A 16,271-nucleotide genomic window follows, 5' to 3' on the forward strand; every position below is an offset into this window, starting at 1 on the left:
GAAATGTCACTGGTAACCCCAAAAGTGTCAAAAATGTCAGTCAAGGGTCCGATCTGTCCGCCCCAATGTCGCAGTACCGCAAAAAAAATCGCAGATCGCCGCCATTACACGTTAAAAAAAAAAACAAAAATGACAGAAATCTTTCCCTTTGTTAGTAAACGCGATAACTTTTGCGCAAACCAATCAAAATACGCTTTTTGCGATTTTTTTTTTTTACCAAACATAGGTAGCATAAAACAAATTGGCCGAAAAAGTAAAAAAAATTTGATTTTTAAATTTTTTTTTTGGGGAATTTCATATAAAAAAATGTGAAAAATATTGCTATTTTTGCAAAATTGACGCTCTTTTTTTGTTTATAGCGCGTGATCAAAAAATCGCACAGGTGATCAAATACCACCAAAAGAAAGCTCTGTTTGTGGGAAAAAAAGGACGCCAAATTCGTTTAGGTACAGCGTCGCACGACCGCGCAATTGTCCGTTAAAGTCACGCAGTGCCGAATCGCAAAATACCCCCTGGTCGGAATGGGGGTAAAATCTTCCGGGGCTTAAGTGGTTAATACCCCTTTAATAAAGTCGTCCAGGGAGGCTCCAAACAGACTTAGGATCTGAGACACTGAAAAGACAATCAGGTCAATCAATACCTTTTGGCACCATCTTTAACCACTTGACACCCTTCACAACCAGGCAATTGTTTTTTGCTATTCAGCACTGTGCTACTTTGTTCGGTCATGCAACACTGTACATAAATTACATTTTTTCCAATTTTTTTTCACACCAATAGAGCTTTTGTTTGGTCATATTCAATTACCACTGTGTTTTTTTTTTTTTTGTTTTTTTTATTCGTTGTTTGTGTGGGTTTTAATAATTTTGTCCCTTCCTCACTCTGTAGCTAGGGAATGCTCTGTGTGGTTTGTACCACCCTTCTTCATGCTTTAGCCTCCATTCATCACATGTACTGTAGTCTGCTGTAGCAAGATAAACTATGTTTTTGTTTTGTTTTTTAAACCTATCTAGTGTTCATCTTTTATGATCTGCACAAGTTTTTGGATTAAAGCTTTCTGCGAGCTGCAAGATGTAATTTGGATAGAGTCACTGCTAATTCTACTGAGACCTTAAGTTACAGCTATCTTGCCCCAGGCTGCTGATAAGGGGGTACCACCAGGTCCCCCTGTAGCAGATCTTGGCAGCAGGGGAAATGGGATGTGGGCAGGACAAGGAGGAGGATCAGCGCAGAAGTTACAGAACAATCCCCTGTGTGGCTCTTTGCAGCAGCTGAAAGCCAGTTATTGTCCCCCCTCCCTACCACCAGCTTTTAGCTGCTGGAGGGAGAGCCACACAGGGCATAATTTCTTTAATTTGTCCCCTGTCAACACTGGTTCCCTGTCCTGCCCATATCTGATTCCCATATCGGCTGTCCTCAGTATATCTCTATATATCCTTAGCTGCTGTGTATCCACACTGCAATCAGCAGACCGGGGAGGGAATGTCAGCCGGAGGATGTCGGGGGGGAGAGGTTGTAGCAGGATCATTACTCCACTCTACCTTCTGGATGGCTAAAGGGAATGAAGGACAGGAGGATACAGTGAGAGTCTGGAGGACACCTGGAATTTTGGAGAGATTGTCCCTTTTCTTAAAAAGAAAAATTAAAAATCAACACTATTTTTAACCACTTCAACCCCCACCTGTATACAGTGAGCGAAAAAAGTATTTGATCCCCTGCTGATTTTGTACGTTTGCCCACTGACAAATGATCAGTCTATCATTTTAATGGTAAGTTTATTTTAACAGTGAGAGACAGAATAACAACAAAAATTCCAGAATAATGCATTTTAATGAGTGAAAAAAGTATTTGATCCCCTATCAATCCGTAAGATTTCTGGCTCCCAGGTGTCTTCTATACAGGTAACAAGCTGAGATTAGGAGCACCCTCTTAAAGGGAGTGCTCCTAATCTCAGCTTGTTACTTGTATAAAAGACACCTGTCCACAGAAGCAATCAGATTCCAATCTCTCCACCATGGCCAAGACCAAAGAGCTGTCCAAGGATGTCTTGGACTAGGCAGAAAAAAAAGAACACCTGGCTACACCCACAGGCCATCCTAAGCTTGGTATATAACCCCCCCCCCTCCCCCGCTCTACATATTCAGTTTTAATCTTTCTAGTCAGAAATAAGGACCTAGATTCCCGGCTGAGATCTCTGGTCCTAGCAATTTTTATTCTCCTTCCTTACATCTTTTTTGTTTTTTTCTCAACTGATGAGTTGGATAATCTAGATCCAGTGGTCCCCCAAGCCCAGCCAGCAAGCATGTGCAGACCACAGTTACGCTCTAGGTCGGCTGCGACATAGCCTCACGAACAGAGGTTGCCCCAGGGTCGCATACGACAGGTCTTGGGTCTAAATTGCGGCGATCCCTTGGCCGATAGCTCCCCTACTTCGGTGGCGAGGATTCTGTCTGGAGCGTTACCCACACCATGGAAGGGTAAGTACAGTCTCCCCTTTTGGCATTTTTTTTGGAGTGAAAGCGGGTAACCTCCAGGGACGGTCGGACCTGCCTGCTGGTACCCTTCTCCCATCCTTAAAAATCCCTTAGTGAGCTGGGCTTCCCCCACTCCCTTACCCCCCTGTCTGGACCTGGAGTCTGGTAGGGGTCCCAGGCCAGAGAATGCAGTGTCCAGGAAATTGATTTACCTAGGTCTGATTCTAATTCTGACCAGGGTGGTCCTCTGAACAAACCTCAGGAACCAACCACAGGCCGTCTGTCACACGGATGGTTCTCTATCCTATTTTGCATACAGGTTCTGAATCTGGTGGTATCCACCTTCAAGACCGTTTTGAATACACAGTCCTATATGCAGCTCCTTTAGCACGTTCGGCTCCACAGGAGAATATTGAGGTTCGGTGCGAGATTACGGTTCCTCCGGCAGATGCGTCCAAGAGCCTCAGTAAGGCCAGTATCCGCCTCGGCTCAGGCTTCTTCCACAATTCCTGCGAGAAATCAGGAGGGAGGATCTTCCAGTCTGGTGGCCATAAACGTCCCTTTGGGGCTTCCTCTCAGAGAAGACCAGCTAACCCAAGGGCTGATCTACCATTCTGCTTTACAGCCCCTGGTTTTAATGGCTTAGCGATTGAAATCCAGGTACTGAGGGATAGGAGTCTGTCTGGATCAGTGATCCCTACTATGGTGAAAGCGAGGAAGTCGTCTTCCAGGAAAATATACCATCGTAAGTGGAAAGCGTACATTTTTTGGTGTCAATTGGCTCTCATCCTCGTAAATCCTCCTTTACTGTGGCTCGAATCTTAACCTTTCTTCAACAGGGCGTTGAGCAGAAGTTGGCCTTGAGTACCATCAAGGGCCAGGTGTCTGCCCTGACAATCTTCTTTCAGCGACTCCTAGCCACGCACTCTTTAGTTCATATCTTCATTCAGGGAGTTCGACATGTGGCTCCACCTGTACGGTCTCTTTTGCCACCATAGGATTTAAATTAGATACTTCCGGTTCTCCAGAAACCTCCATTTGAGAATATTCAGGAGATTCCCTTGCCTACGTTATCCCAGAAGGTGACATTCTTGGTGGCCATTACCTCGGCCCACAGGGTATCGGAATTGGTGGCATTATGCTGTCGCAGTCCCTATTTAGTGGTCCATAGGGATAAAGTGGTTATTCGTCCCTGTCCATCATTCCTCCCCAAAGTTGTCTCTGACTTCCATTTGAATGAGGATATTGTGTTGCCTTCCTTGTGTCCCAAGCCAGCTCATCCCAAGGAATTTGCTTTGCATACCTTGGATGTGGTTCGTGCGATTCAGGTGTATCTGCCAGTTATTGCGTCCTTTCAGAGGTCAGACTTGTTTTTTTGTGGTTACGGACGGACTAAGAAAAGGGCTGGCAGTTTCTTCGGCTACCATCTCCAGATGGATCAGACAGACGGTGACTCAGGCCTATTCCATTAAAGGTCAGGTTCCACCTTTCCCTGTCACGGCGCATTCTACTCTGTCATCAGGCATCAATATCGCAAGTTTGCAAGGCGGCCACTTGGTCGTCTGTGCATGCCTTTACAAAATTATATAGGGTAGATACTTTGGCATCTGCGGATGCTTCTTTTGGCTGCAGATTTTTGCAGGCTGCTGTTTAAGAGGGGCTGTTCCCTCTTGAGGGGTGTTTTTCTTTACACTTTTATTTTTCAGACGGGGCTCCTATGACCTGGTTACGGCTCCTGTGTCCTAGTTAAGGGCTCTTATGCTTAGCCTTGGGTTATTTTCCCCACCCCTCATTTTCCTTTTGGCACTGCTTTTGGACATCCCAGTAGTTTTGATTTATGGATCGCTGTGTCCGTCGATGAATGAAAGAGAAAATGGGATTTTTGTACTTACCCTAAAATCCATTTCTCTGAGTTCATCGACGGACACAGCACCCACCCCTCTATGGAGTTCTGATACTTCTAATACTGCTTGCTACTAAACTGACAAATGAAGAGAGATAAACACCGCTCAGGCTAGTCAAAGTCCATGATTCAAGGTGGGTGCTGAACCTCGGCTCGCTACCAGGAGAAGCATAAAAGAAGAAAACTACCTTTAGTGAACAAGCAAATAGCAGTCCTGTGAAACGCGTCTACTGTCCTACCCTGCTGTACCTTGTACCACTTATGTGAATAAAGGTACTTTTCTTCATTGGATTCCGTGGTGGTGTGTGACCATTTTCTTCTTTTATACTAAACTGACTACCTAGAGCAGAGAGGGGGGGTTATATACCAAGCCGAGGACGGCCCATGGGCATAGCCAGGTGTTTTTTGTTCTGCCTAGTCCTACTTCTGGAGGAGGCAATATAACCCAGTAGTTATGATTCATGGAGCGCTGTGTCTGTCGATGAACTCAGAGAAATGGATTTTACGGTAAGTACAAAAATCCAATTTTTTTCCCTCACTGTATACCTATATACCATCTCATTACCAGACCTGTGAACTTTAAAATTTCATTAGAATGAGGATGGAACAGGGGAGGGAATGGTGGGAGGGGTTGGGTTGTGGAATATTTACACTAGCAGTGGGAGGGACTTCAAACTTGAGTCTAGGTACAGAGTGCAGTAGTCAGAAGTATGTTGATTTAGCAGAAATGTTGTCATTTATGTTTGTGTTCACTAAACATTTTTTGAGTATTTTTAGTGAAAAAAATAATTTTGATATTTACTTATTTAATTTTTTATTTTGAGGGAGGACCCCTGTTGGGTATTCTGTATGGGGCCCCGTGATTTAAAACAGCAGCCCTGATTTTGCCACAATTGGATCAGTTACAGAAATCACGCTTGCAGTGCTTAGTTTGGAGAGGAAGAACAAGAGGTACTGCCCTCCTTCAGATAACATCTCACAGGTTAATAAAAATCAGAAAAGGCTTCCACAGAGTAAAACCATATGTGATCACTTTATTAAAAGTTGTAAAAACAGCAAAACACCAAAACAATAGTATGCTTTCAAAGCTGCCGCTGGTCTTCTGACATCAGTGGCGATTGTTCAGACAACATGGTAATAAATCAAAGTTAATTACCGTGTTTCACCATCAATGACTTCCTCAGGAATAGGACGTTTGTCATCATAATCATTGCCACTATATACAAGGGATCCCCTTCCAAGATTTTCCTTCTCCAAGAAAAATGCTTCCTATCTATATTGTATTTCACCCACTTTAGCACTAGATGTCAGTACAATACCCACTGATGATTTTATAATGCCATTCAATGATAATTCAGCAGTTACAAAACGACCCCTTAAATTATTGTCAATACACTGTCAAATTTATGTGGTATTTATTGCACTAGTAAAAAACGTATGGTAAATACCGCATAAACTGACTCTATAGTCAATCCACTAAACCAAATAAATAAATACATTTGTTGAATAAGTTGTGGTCTAGCCATGTTTTCCTCAAGGAATATATTCAATTTGCGCTGCTTATTAAGGAGGCAGCACCCGTCGGCTTCCTTAACAACTAGTAAATAGCATTGGTGTTAAGCAGTGGGCTGTCCCCGCTGACAGCAGAATGTAAACAAAAGAATTTCCAGCTTTTTAAATATAAAAAATAAAAAAAACAGCCCTTTTGCTCTGGTATGGATTTTAAGGGGAACCCCATGCCAAAATGTTGTTTTTAAATTGCGTGGGAACACCTAAAATCCATACCAGACCAACATTTAAAGTTTTTTTAAAAATAGCGTGGGGGTCCCCTTTGGGTCTGGTATGGATTTTAAGGGGAAACCCACAGCAGAATTTAAAAAAAAATTGCGAGTGAACCCTCAAAATCCACACCAAACCCTTATCTGAGCAGGCAGCCTGGCAGGCAAGGAAAGGGGTGGGGAGTGAGCGAGCACCCCTCTGCTCCTAAACCATAACAGGCCACATGCCGTCAACATGGGGGGAAACCTCACCCTCTTAAGACATCACTGACCAGGGCATGCTGGGTCGATGATGTCATAAGGGTTGGGGCCCCGGTGACATCATTGGGTGGCCCCACCCTTTATTTCTTTGTACTTTGCACTTTTTTTTTTAGTGATTGAGTAGGGGTACTATGTACCCCATAAGCATTCACACAAGGCAAGGGGGCAGGGATCTGTGAGCCACCTTATTAAAGGGGGCCTCCAGATTCCGATAAGATCCCCCAGCGTAGACCCCCACAACCACTGCCCAGGATTGTGGTACCCCCTCCCCCAAAGCACCGCCCCCATGTTGAGGGCATTTGGCCTAGTATGGTTCAGAAGGATGGGGGAGGGGGTCTTCCAGGCTGCATGCGCAGATAAGGGTCTGGTATAGAGTTTGTGGGGTATCCCACGCAGTTTTTTTTTTTTTTTTGGTGTGGATTTTCCTTTAAAATACATACTAGACCTGAAGGAGACCCCATGCTATTTTTATTAATTTTAAATGCTGGCAACTCTTATTTTCAGGGAAAATAGCTGCTACCAATAATCACTGTCCTCTTCAGGCAGGGACGACTTCCCTGAACCCGCCCCCCCCCCCCCCCCAACCTCCTAACTTTTAAAGAAGTCAAGGATCTAGAATCCAAGAGGCTTTACAGGAATTAATCTGAAGACAAGATAAGAACAATACTCCTATCATTTTAGGTACTTTTTAAGCCAGGTCAGGTTCAAGCTAACACAGTACTGTAAGGAATTCATGCCAATAGAGTCCTAAAAAAAAATATTAGAAGATGGTGGATGTTTCAACCTAGCAAAGATAATCCAAAACTACAAACATTTCTGTGACTCCAACGGTATGGTGCAAGAAGTATGTCACCAGCACACCAAGAATCTCCAAAACTGGCCCAAAGCTTTATTGAGCAATCACATCATAGTTATAATAGTGACGTTTCAGAGCCATGCAGAACCCCTTCATCAGGCATTCGACTTGTTTACTGGAGTATTTCTTAATGGTAGTTGAACATAGATCTCACACAGTTCAATATCCAACATCTCCAGGCACGTATTCAACAGTTACGGTAAAAGTTCACGGAAATCACATTGCTCACAGTAACAGTCTCTCTGAGGTAGTGTAGGCCATAGCAACGGTTTAGCTGGTAAACTAGTTTAGCTGGTACAATGGTGCACACCCCTTTAGCTTGATCACCTTCCCTATCAGTGCCTCACTTTGCCCTGTCTCTAGGTCCCATTTTGGCTGAATTGCATCCAATGTCGTATCTCTACATCATAGCATCTATGGAGCCTCCTTACTTGTTATGACATAACCTAGCCTCTAACTGACACATCACTGAGCTCAGTTAACCCCAATGCTCCAAGGCATTAACACGCACACTGAACTGCAGTAAACAGTTGGCGCCTGCCAACATGTGTAAATATGTATTTGCATTTAAGCATGTAAAATTCTTTATCCATTTATTTTTTTAAACCAGGATTACTTTTATTGTAAAAATAATATGTACAGTAAAAAACAACCAAAAGGCAAGGTACACAATCGTACATCCACAGTTACATCACTGATGAAATCAAAGTAAAATAAAGGCAAAAATAATTCCACTCTCAAGAAAGGTATATAATGTACACAGTTCCTTCGATAGCTCAGCTGGTAGAGCGGAGGACTGTAGAGGAAAAAAATAATGTACAAGCGTCTTAGAAAACATCCAGGATATTACAGTAAGGTTCATAGGGACATTCGTGGCTGCCAAATCTTATCGAATTTCCCAGGGAAATTCCTACTGAGGTAGGTTAATTTGTACATGGGTAATGCTTTATCCAGAGAAGATTCCCATGATGCAAGGGAAGGGGGAGAGGGGGAAATCCAATTTTTTTTAGCACAAAACAATAGGAATGAGATCAAGAGTTTCATACATCTTGGCCGCTGCTTATCCTCATGAATACCTAGTAAAGCCAGTTCAGACGTCATCGGGAGGGACAGCTGTAGACGGATATTAATGAGATAAAGTACATCCATCCAGAACCGGGCAACCCTTGGACAAGTCCAGAATATGTGGAAGAAAGAGCCGTCTGAAGAGTGACAATGGGTACAATCTGGAGATCTAGATCGGTGGGTAAATGAATGCAGTCTTTGAGGCGTATAGTATACCCCATGTAGAAATTTAGTTTGGAGCAACTTATCCCTAGATGAGATGACCAGTTTAGAGTTGCTTTTAAAGCATTCCTTCCATGTCTCTCTGTCTAAAGCAGAAATATCCATACTCTATCATTCCCAGAGTTTCCCTATCTTGGGAGAATCTACACATAGGAGGGTTGAATACAGGCGGTCCCCGGGTTACAAACAAGATAGGGGACTGTAGGTTTGTTCTTAAGTCGAATTTGTTCAAGTCGGAATAGGTACATTTTTTAAGTGTTGCTCCAGCCCAAATAATAAATTTTATGTTTTTTGGATAGCAAAGAGAAGGGTTAACACCCCTGTACCATTTGCCTTTCTGTCTCTACCCCTGTTCAGAAGATTTCATCTCACACACTTTCTGTCCCTATGACAACTGGATTTTGAAAATTTTGGGTTGTTGTGGAAACAAGGATTAATGATAAAGCTTCAGTGGAGACTCCTTTTTCCAATGAGAACTCTTACAGGGGTGAATTTCCCTTCCTAGGGTTAGATTTCTCCTTACTTCCTGTTGTCTCTCTCCGTTTGTAAGTAGGAGTTGTTTTTAAGTCAGATTTTTGTAACCCGGGTACCGCCTGTACAGCACTGAGAGGGGTTTTTATAAGCTCCTCCTGAGCAGGAAGGTCTTCAATCGGCCTTTCATTAAAGAAGATGGGTTAGGGAACTGTAATTGAGCTGCATGACACAATTGAAAGTATCGGAAAAGCATCCAGCTAAGGATGTTATATTGGTGAAACAAATCAACAAAAGACAATAGGGTACCCCTTGGCATTACATCTCTGAGCATCCTAACACCAAATTGGGCCCAGATTTGTGGGTCTGGGATGGATCTAAGGTGTATCAGTGAGGGATTCCCCCATAGTGGAGTATAGGGAGACTATTGATTCGGACGTAGGAAGCGCTTCCTCTAAGTGTTGCACTGGTAGGATGTGGAAGAAAGTCATAAGCTCTGTGTCCGCGATATACTAAGTTTGAGTTCTATTAGTGAGCCCAGTGTATCTGCTTCCAGACAGTCTGCTGCATTAGCCCTTGGCTTTGTAAACCACCAATGGACAGACACTAAGCTAGCAGCTCAAAAGTATGTTTGGAAGTTAGGCAGGGCCAGTCCTCCACATCTGACCGGCAGCTGAAGTGTGGATTTAGCTAAGTGGGGGGCAGCTCCATGCCATAGAAAGGAGCCCATGCAGCGATCTATCTCCCTAAAGAAGTCTTTATCCATTTTTCTTTTGCTTTATTTTAAATCCCGGGGTGCTCCCTTGCATATATTTTTATTCAAATCAAATCTGTTTTTTTTTTTTTAATTCTTTATCTTCAGTGACAAAGTGTACAAAAATGAAAAAACAAAATGGCATAACAAAGATTCAGATTACAGACATTAGTGTAACTGGTTAGACCCCAAAAAAGCAGGGAATATCTAAAATGGTGGGGTACACCACGGATGGAGGTATGTTATCAGAGAACCAAATCAGCAATAAAAGGCGTTAAGTAAATTGTTAAGTTAACTGACAACCCGGGCGACTTATAAGATTTCAATATGGAAAGGCTGAATATGAATGCCAACAAGGGCTGTTGTTGCAGACGGGAGCGGAGATCCTAATTAACATCAAAAAGGTTTTATATATTTCTTAAAAACTGAAGAGAAAGTCAAGAAGTGCAGGAGAAAAGAGGAGACTGGGGAATGTGATGGAGAGAAAAGAAAGAAAATGGTGGGGGGAAGGAAGTAGGAGGGGGTGGGATCGAGGAGGGTTCAAGATAACTAACAGTCCTTCGCAAACTCATTACAATTCTGATCACTCGGAACTGAGAGCAAGAAGCTCAAGGTATCTCTCAGTGAAGGTAAACTGAGTCTAGTAGAACCAAGTCTTTAGGAAGCGGGCTTCTTCTCTCCTCAGGGATGAGGTGAGGTCCTCCATGCGCATTATGACATTCACCAACTTTATCCATTGTTGCACCATAGGGGAAGGGGACTTCTAGAGCACTGATATACAAGCCATGACTGCATTGATGAGATGTCTCATCAGAGAGTGCTGATACTTACATTTGGACAATGGGCTGGCGTGCAGGGGGCATGCATCTGGGGTCGGTTCTAGAGATCAGTAAGGTTGTGGATCAGGGCACATACTTGCCGCCATAAAGGTTGGATTAGCGAACGCGACCAAAAAATGTAAAATATCAAGCCCCTGGCCAGGCTACATCTCGAGCATTTGGGGCTGACAGTTTGGAATATGCTTTGTAGCCTTTCTGGGACCCTATACCACTGAGCTATAAGATTCAAACCGATTTCTTGTAACCTAGAAGAGATGGAGGACCTGTGTGTAAAAAAAAAAAAAAAAAAAAAAGATATACTCTCTTTGTTCAGATGTCAGGTGTAAATCCAAATCTTTTTCCAATTCAATGAGGAAGGGAAGAACTTGATTCTCTAGAGGGGATGTCAATGCTGTATAGGGTACAGAGAGGCCATGTCTAATAGGAGCAGCAGAAGTGCATTCATGTTCAAAAGATGTATGCAAGAGATTAGTGGACGGTGAGCAAAGGATAGAGAGTAGGTGATGTCTAATCTGGTAAGCCTGTCAGATCGGGAGAGAGGGAGAAAGCATAACCTGGATAGGAGAGACCAATTTCCATCTCCCATCTTCCTAGAAGTCTGAACTGATTAAAGCGGAGTTCCACCCTCGGAAAGTATTTTTTAATAAAAATACCCCTGGGACAGTCAGGGCTAGTGCATTCCACAATGGCTAGCCTCTGTACTGTCCCGGGTCGGTTACCTTTTAGAAGAAATACTTACCTTGAAAATGTCTTGTCCAGCGCTGCCATCTCAGGTGTGGGCAGCTGAAGCCAGAGCGTCCTCTTCGGCGTCCTCTTCTGTGTCCTCTTCGTCCCAGAATGCCCTGCACCGGTCCCGCTCGTCTTCTCCGGTGCAGGCACGTCATTCCTGATTAGCTTCTGGGCATGCCCAGAAGCTGTTTAGCAGTGAATGACATGCCTGCACCGGTGCAGGCGCATTGATTCCTAGGAGCGATGGCGTTCAGCTCCCAGGAATCAATGCAAGCAGGAAGTGACGGCGCGGGCCACGGCCGAAGAGAGAGGAAGAGGAAGTAAGGTGAGTATATTTTCTTCTAAAACAAGGTAAGTAAAGAAAAAAAAAATTGTGATTATCCATTTATTTTTCAGGTGACAGAGAGCAAGCAGATGGGGAAAATTACTTTTAAGGGTGGAACTCCACTTTAAGCCATCACAAACAGGCATACCTTGGCACCAAGAAGCACTGGGGAAATCTGGGTTTCCGAGAACTTTGTTGGGTAGAACTTGAGAGCGATTCTATAAATGATACCTAAGATAGGGTGATCTCATATGGAATTTTACAGGAATTCCTCAGCCAAGGGATGGGTTAATATTATTATTATTAATAATATTATTATACAGGATTTAAATAGTGTGAACAGTTTGCACAGCACTTTACATGAGGGCAGACAGTAAAGTTACAATACAGTTCAATGCAGGAGGATTTAGAGGGTCCTGCTCGTTAAGTCCCGGTTCACACTGAGGCGACCTGTGAGGCGACCTGGTCGTCTCACAGGTCGCCGTAGGTCGCCTCCCATACAGCTATGCTATGGACCCGTTCTAATAGGAGCGACACAAGTCGAAAAAGGGTCCGGAGCTTCTTTGAGGCGACCCGGAGGCGATCGCCATAGACTTCAATGTTATAAAGTCCGTGGCTGCTCGCACCGCGACCTCGGAGGTCGCCTCCCGAAGTCGGATCGCCCCTATGTGAACGGGGCCTTAAGCCTACAATACAAAAGCGGGGTAGAAGTGATACAAATGGTAATAACTGTGGGGGATGAGCTGATGGAGAAAATAAAAGTACAGTTGTGAGGTGTGGGCAGGATAGGCTTCTCTGAAGAGGAAGGTTTTCAAAGATAATCTAAAAGCAAACAGAGTAGGAAATAATCATACTGATTGGGGCAAGGAGTTCCATAGGATGGGAGAGGCTCTGAAAAGGTCCTGGAGGCGAGCATGGGAGGAGGCGCGGAGGGAGGTAGAGAGCAGGAGGTCTTGGGAGGAAGGAAGAAAACAATTAGGTTGGTATTTAGAGACTAGGCTAGTGATGTAGCTGGGGGTCAAGTTGTGGATGGCTTTGTAGGTTGTTGTTGAATTTAATTCATTGGGTGAGTGGAAGCCAGTGGAGGGATTGGCAGAGAGGAGTAGCAGACACTGAGCGGTTGGTAAGATGGTAGAGCCTGGCATTCATGATGGACTGAAGGAGGGACAGGCTATGTAAAGGTAAGCCTATGAGAAGGGAGTTGCAGTAGTAGATGGGTTAAGGGGAACAGGGGACATGCCTGGTCTAGAGACACCCAACTCTTTTCAAATCAAATATTTTTCTGTAAAATATAAAACACTATAGTGGTCTAACTGTTACTGCATGGGTGAACTATTTAGAAGTCATACAAATATACAAAATATAAATTGCTTAAAGCTGCTTAGTAAACAAAGGAGACAAATATGTCTATTCTGCTTTAGTTTAGTACTTTTGAGTTCATAATGCTCATCCATAACACCCATGTCATCTCTGTTTACTATGCACCCTGTTGCTTTAAGTCATTTTATATTTCGTATGACTTTTAAACATTTTTCTACTCTGTAAAAGTTAACAAGCTATGGTGTTCTAACCGTCACAGTACAATCAAACTGTTTGTACTTTTACAGCTTGGATAAACTGTTTAAATGTCGTTTGAAATTTTAAAATCACTTCAGAATGGAATTGTAGAAGATTGTCCCCAAAGTTCTTCCTCAAACAGCTGGGGCAGAAAGATACGCTTGTCACAGCTGTGTGCTGACTGTGGACGGAATCAGTTTTATTTATATAAACTTTAAAGATTGAATTAATTGAGGAAATGGGTGAGGGGGCGTAGAGCAGGGAAAGACCAACAGGGACCCGTGATTGTGTCACAGGGGGCTTGGGTCTAAAGAAAAGGTAGTGTAGTGTGGATGAGGGTATGAAGGAGAAAGGGGAGCAAGGTGGGTAGGGATGCAGGGGGGTGCCTGGGGATAAGCAGTGCAAGATGAGGCAGTGGCTATGGTGTGGATCACCTATGGAGGGGGAAGATCTCTCTGTTGAGTGGACCTGGAAGCCACAAGATAAATTATCCACTTGACCTCCGGATGATTTACCTCCCTTCATGATCAGGCCATCATTTGTGATATGGCACTGCATTACTTTAACTGACAATTGTGTGGTCATGGAACACTGTGCCCAAATAAAATTTGTCATTTTTTTCCCACAAATAGAGCTTTCTTTTGGTGGTATTTGATTGCCACTGCATTTTTTAATTTTTGGCCCTATAAACAAAAAAGACAGACAATTTTGAAAATATATATTTTTTACTTTCTGCTATAAAACATATCCAATAAAAAAAATTATAAAAAGGGCCAATATGTATTCTGCTACATGCTATAGGTAGAACCCCACTAAGCATATATTGGCTAGTAAATGGCTGTGATCAGGCTGTGATCAGCGACTTATAGCGGGACTGCGATATTGCAGCCGACAATCAGACACTAACTGACACTTTTATCACTTTGCGGGAACCAGTGACACTAATACAGTAATCCGTGCTAAAAATATGCACTGTCACTGTACTAATGACACTGGCTGGGAAGGGGTTAACATCAGGAGCGATTAAAGGGTTAGCTGTGTGCCTAGCCATTGTTTTTGTGTACTGTATTAGGTGCTTTTACTAGGGGAAGTGATGGTTTTTGTCCCTGCTTTGCAGGAACACAAAATCCATCCCTTCCCCCCAGTCAGAACAGAGATCTGCCTTGTTTACATGGGCAGATCTCAGTTTTGTGTGTTTTACCAACGATCGGCAGGTGCCAGAGGACATCCAGTGCCAGGCACCCGCAGATCAGCTTCTGCTGTGATTAATCACATCAGAAGCAAGCCGGTGACGGCGCCACATGCCCCCTGCAGGCAAAAGTGCAGAATCACCTATATAAATGTATATAGTAAATCTACTATGGGGCAGATGGCAAGTGGTTAATGGCAATTTCATGCTCATCGGAAAGACCTGCCAGCATATGTGGATACAGCAACATATCATTTTGCAAGGGTCATTTGGCTCAGAGAAGACATCTCGGGGCAACCGGGCTGCTGGCCTGTCTTGACTGCTGATGATGTCCATGCAGCTGCCTTGAGACCCTAAGGATTTGGTTCCTCCTCCATTGCTGCAGTATACTAGAAAAATAGAACAATTGTTATACATTAGATAAAGATCAATGGCTAGATTAGAGAGAAAGAGACAGAATAGATAGATAGATAGATAGATAGATAGATAGATAGATAGATAGATAGATAGATAGATAGATAGATAGATAGATAGATAGATAGATAGATAGATAGATAGATAGATAGATAGATAGATAGATAGATGTCTTTCTGCCTTTACTATGCTCTGTATTTACAGAATAAAAGAGAAGTATAGCCAAAGCTTTTTTTGGCCATACCTCTCTACTAGGTCACAGGAGTGCACTTACTTTTGCTCTCCTGTGACCCAGAATCAGCTGAAAGGAGGCTAAAGTCCCCTGGCATCACCGAAACGCTCCTGGCTCGGGAAGATCCATTGTCAGGATCCACCCAACAGCCTGATTGACAGCTGGCTCCGGCTCTCAGTGTGCGACTGAGAGTCAAATCCAGCTTTCCCTGCCCCCTCTCTAGCCTGGCACTAGTGAGTAGTGGAGGGGCAGAGCAGAGGGTGATGACTGACAGTCATTGCTCTCTACTTCGATCAAGATCAAGTGATCAGTGGTCATGTGATTGCTCATTTCTCCCTCATATAGCTAGTAGGGGGACAGATGAAGAATCAGAGCGATGCTGCAGAACTGAGGTAAGTATGTATGTTTGTTTTTTAAAATACCCCAAACTAAAATGTCTGGTTATGCATGGGTTAATTTGCTATGGTGTCAGCATTTTTGGTTAGTGATACTTCCCACAGTGGTGGTATATATATATATATATATATATATATAGAGGGCTATGGGGTTGGGCCAGTCGTTGGTGGTTGGTTGTTGGCTGTGGGAGTTGAAAAGACCATACAAGTAGAGATGTAGTATTGCATCAAGAGTAGGGTAACCCCTTTGTGGGACTCTGAAATAGGACTAAGTGGAGCCAAACTACTACTGAGTGGAAACTAGTGCAACCTAAAGATGAGATAAACATAGTACAGCCTAAATACAGCATTTGTTGGGAAATTAATTGAAATTGCATTGTGATTGGAAATTGTACTGTTCTGTATAACTTTATTGAATCTACCAAATACTGTATGACAGCTAATTCTTCAGTAAAAGAAGTTGCTGGTTAAAGTGGTTGTTAAGCCACTTGCAGGACTTTGTATAATCCTGTTTGTCTCCTAAGCCTGTGTGCCTCTGTCTCTGTGTTTTATAAAAAAAAATAAAAAATGCTGTATACAGTATACCTGATTGCAGTCTGCTGCTCGGCGATCACATGACTGACTGGCTCTCTCCTCTCCCCGTCTGACAGCTGCAGAGGGCAGGGCCGAGATTCCCCTGCTAACGTCACTCGGTAGAAGAGGAGTAGAGAGGGAGAGAGAGCGCCAGCTGGTCACGTGATCACCAAGCAGCACACTGCAATCAGGTATATACAGCATTTTTTTTTAAAATAAAACACAGAGACAGAG

This window comes from Pelophylax lessonae (genome assembly GCF_965119305.1).
Source record: "Pelophylax lessonae genome assembly, chromosome: 8".
NCBI classification, from domain to species: Eukaryota; Metazoa; Chordata; class Amphibia; order Anura; family Ranidae; genus Pelophylax; species Pelophylax lessonae.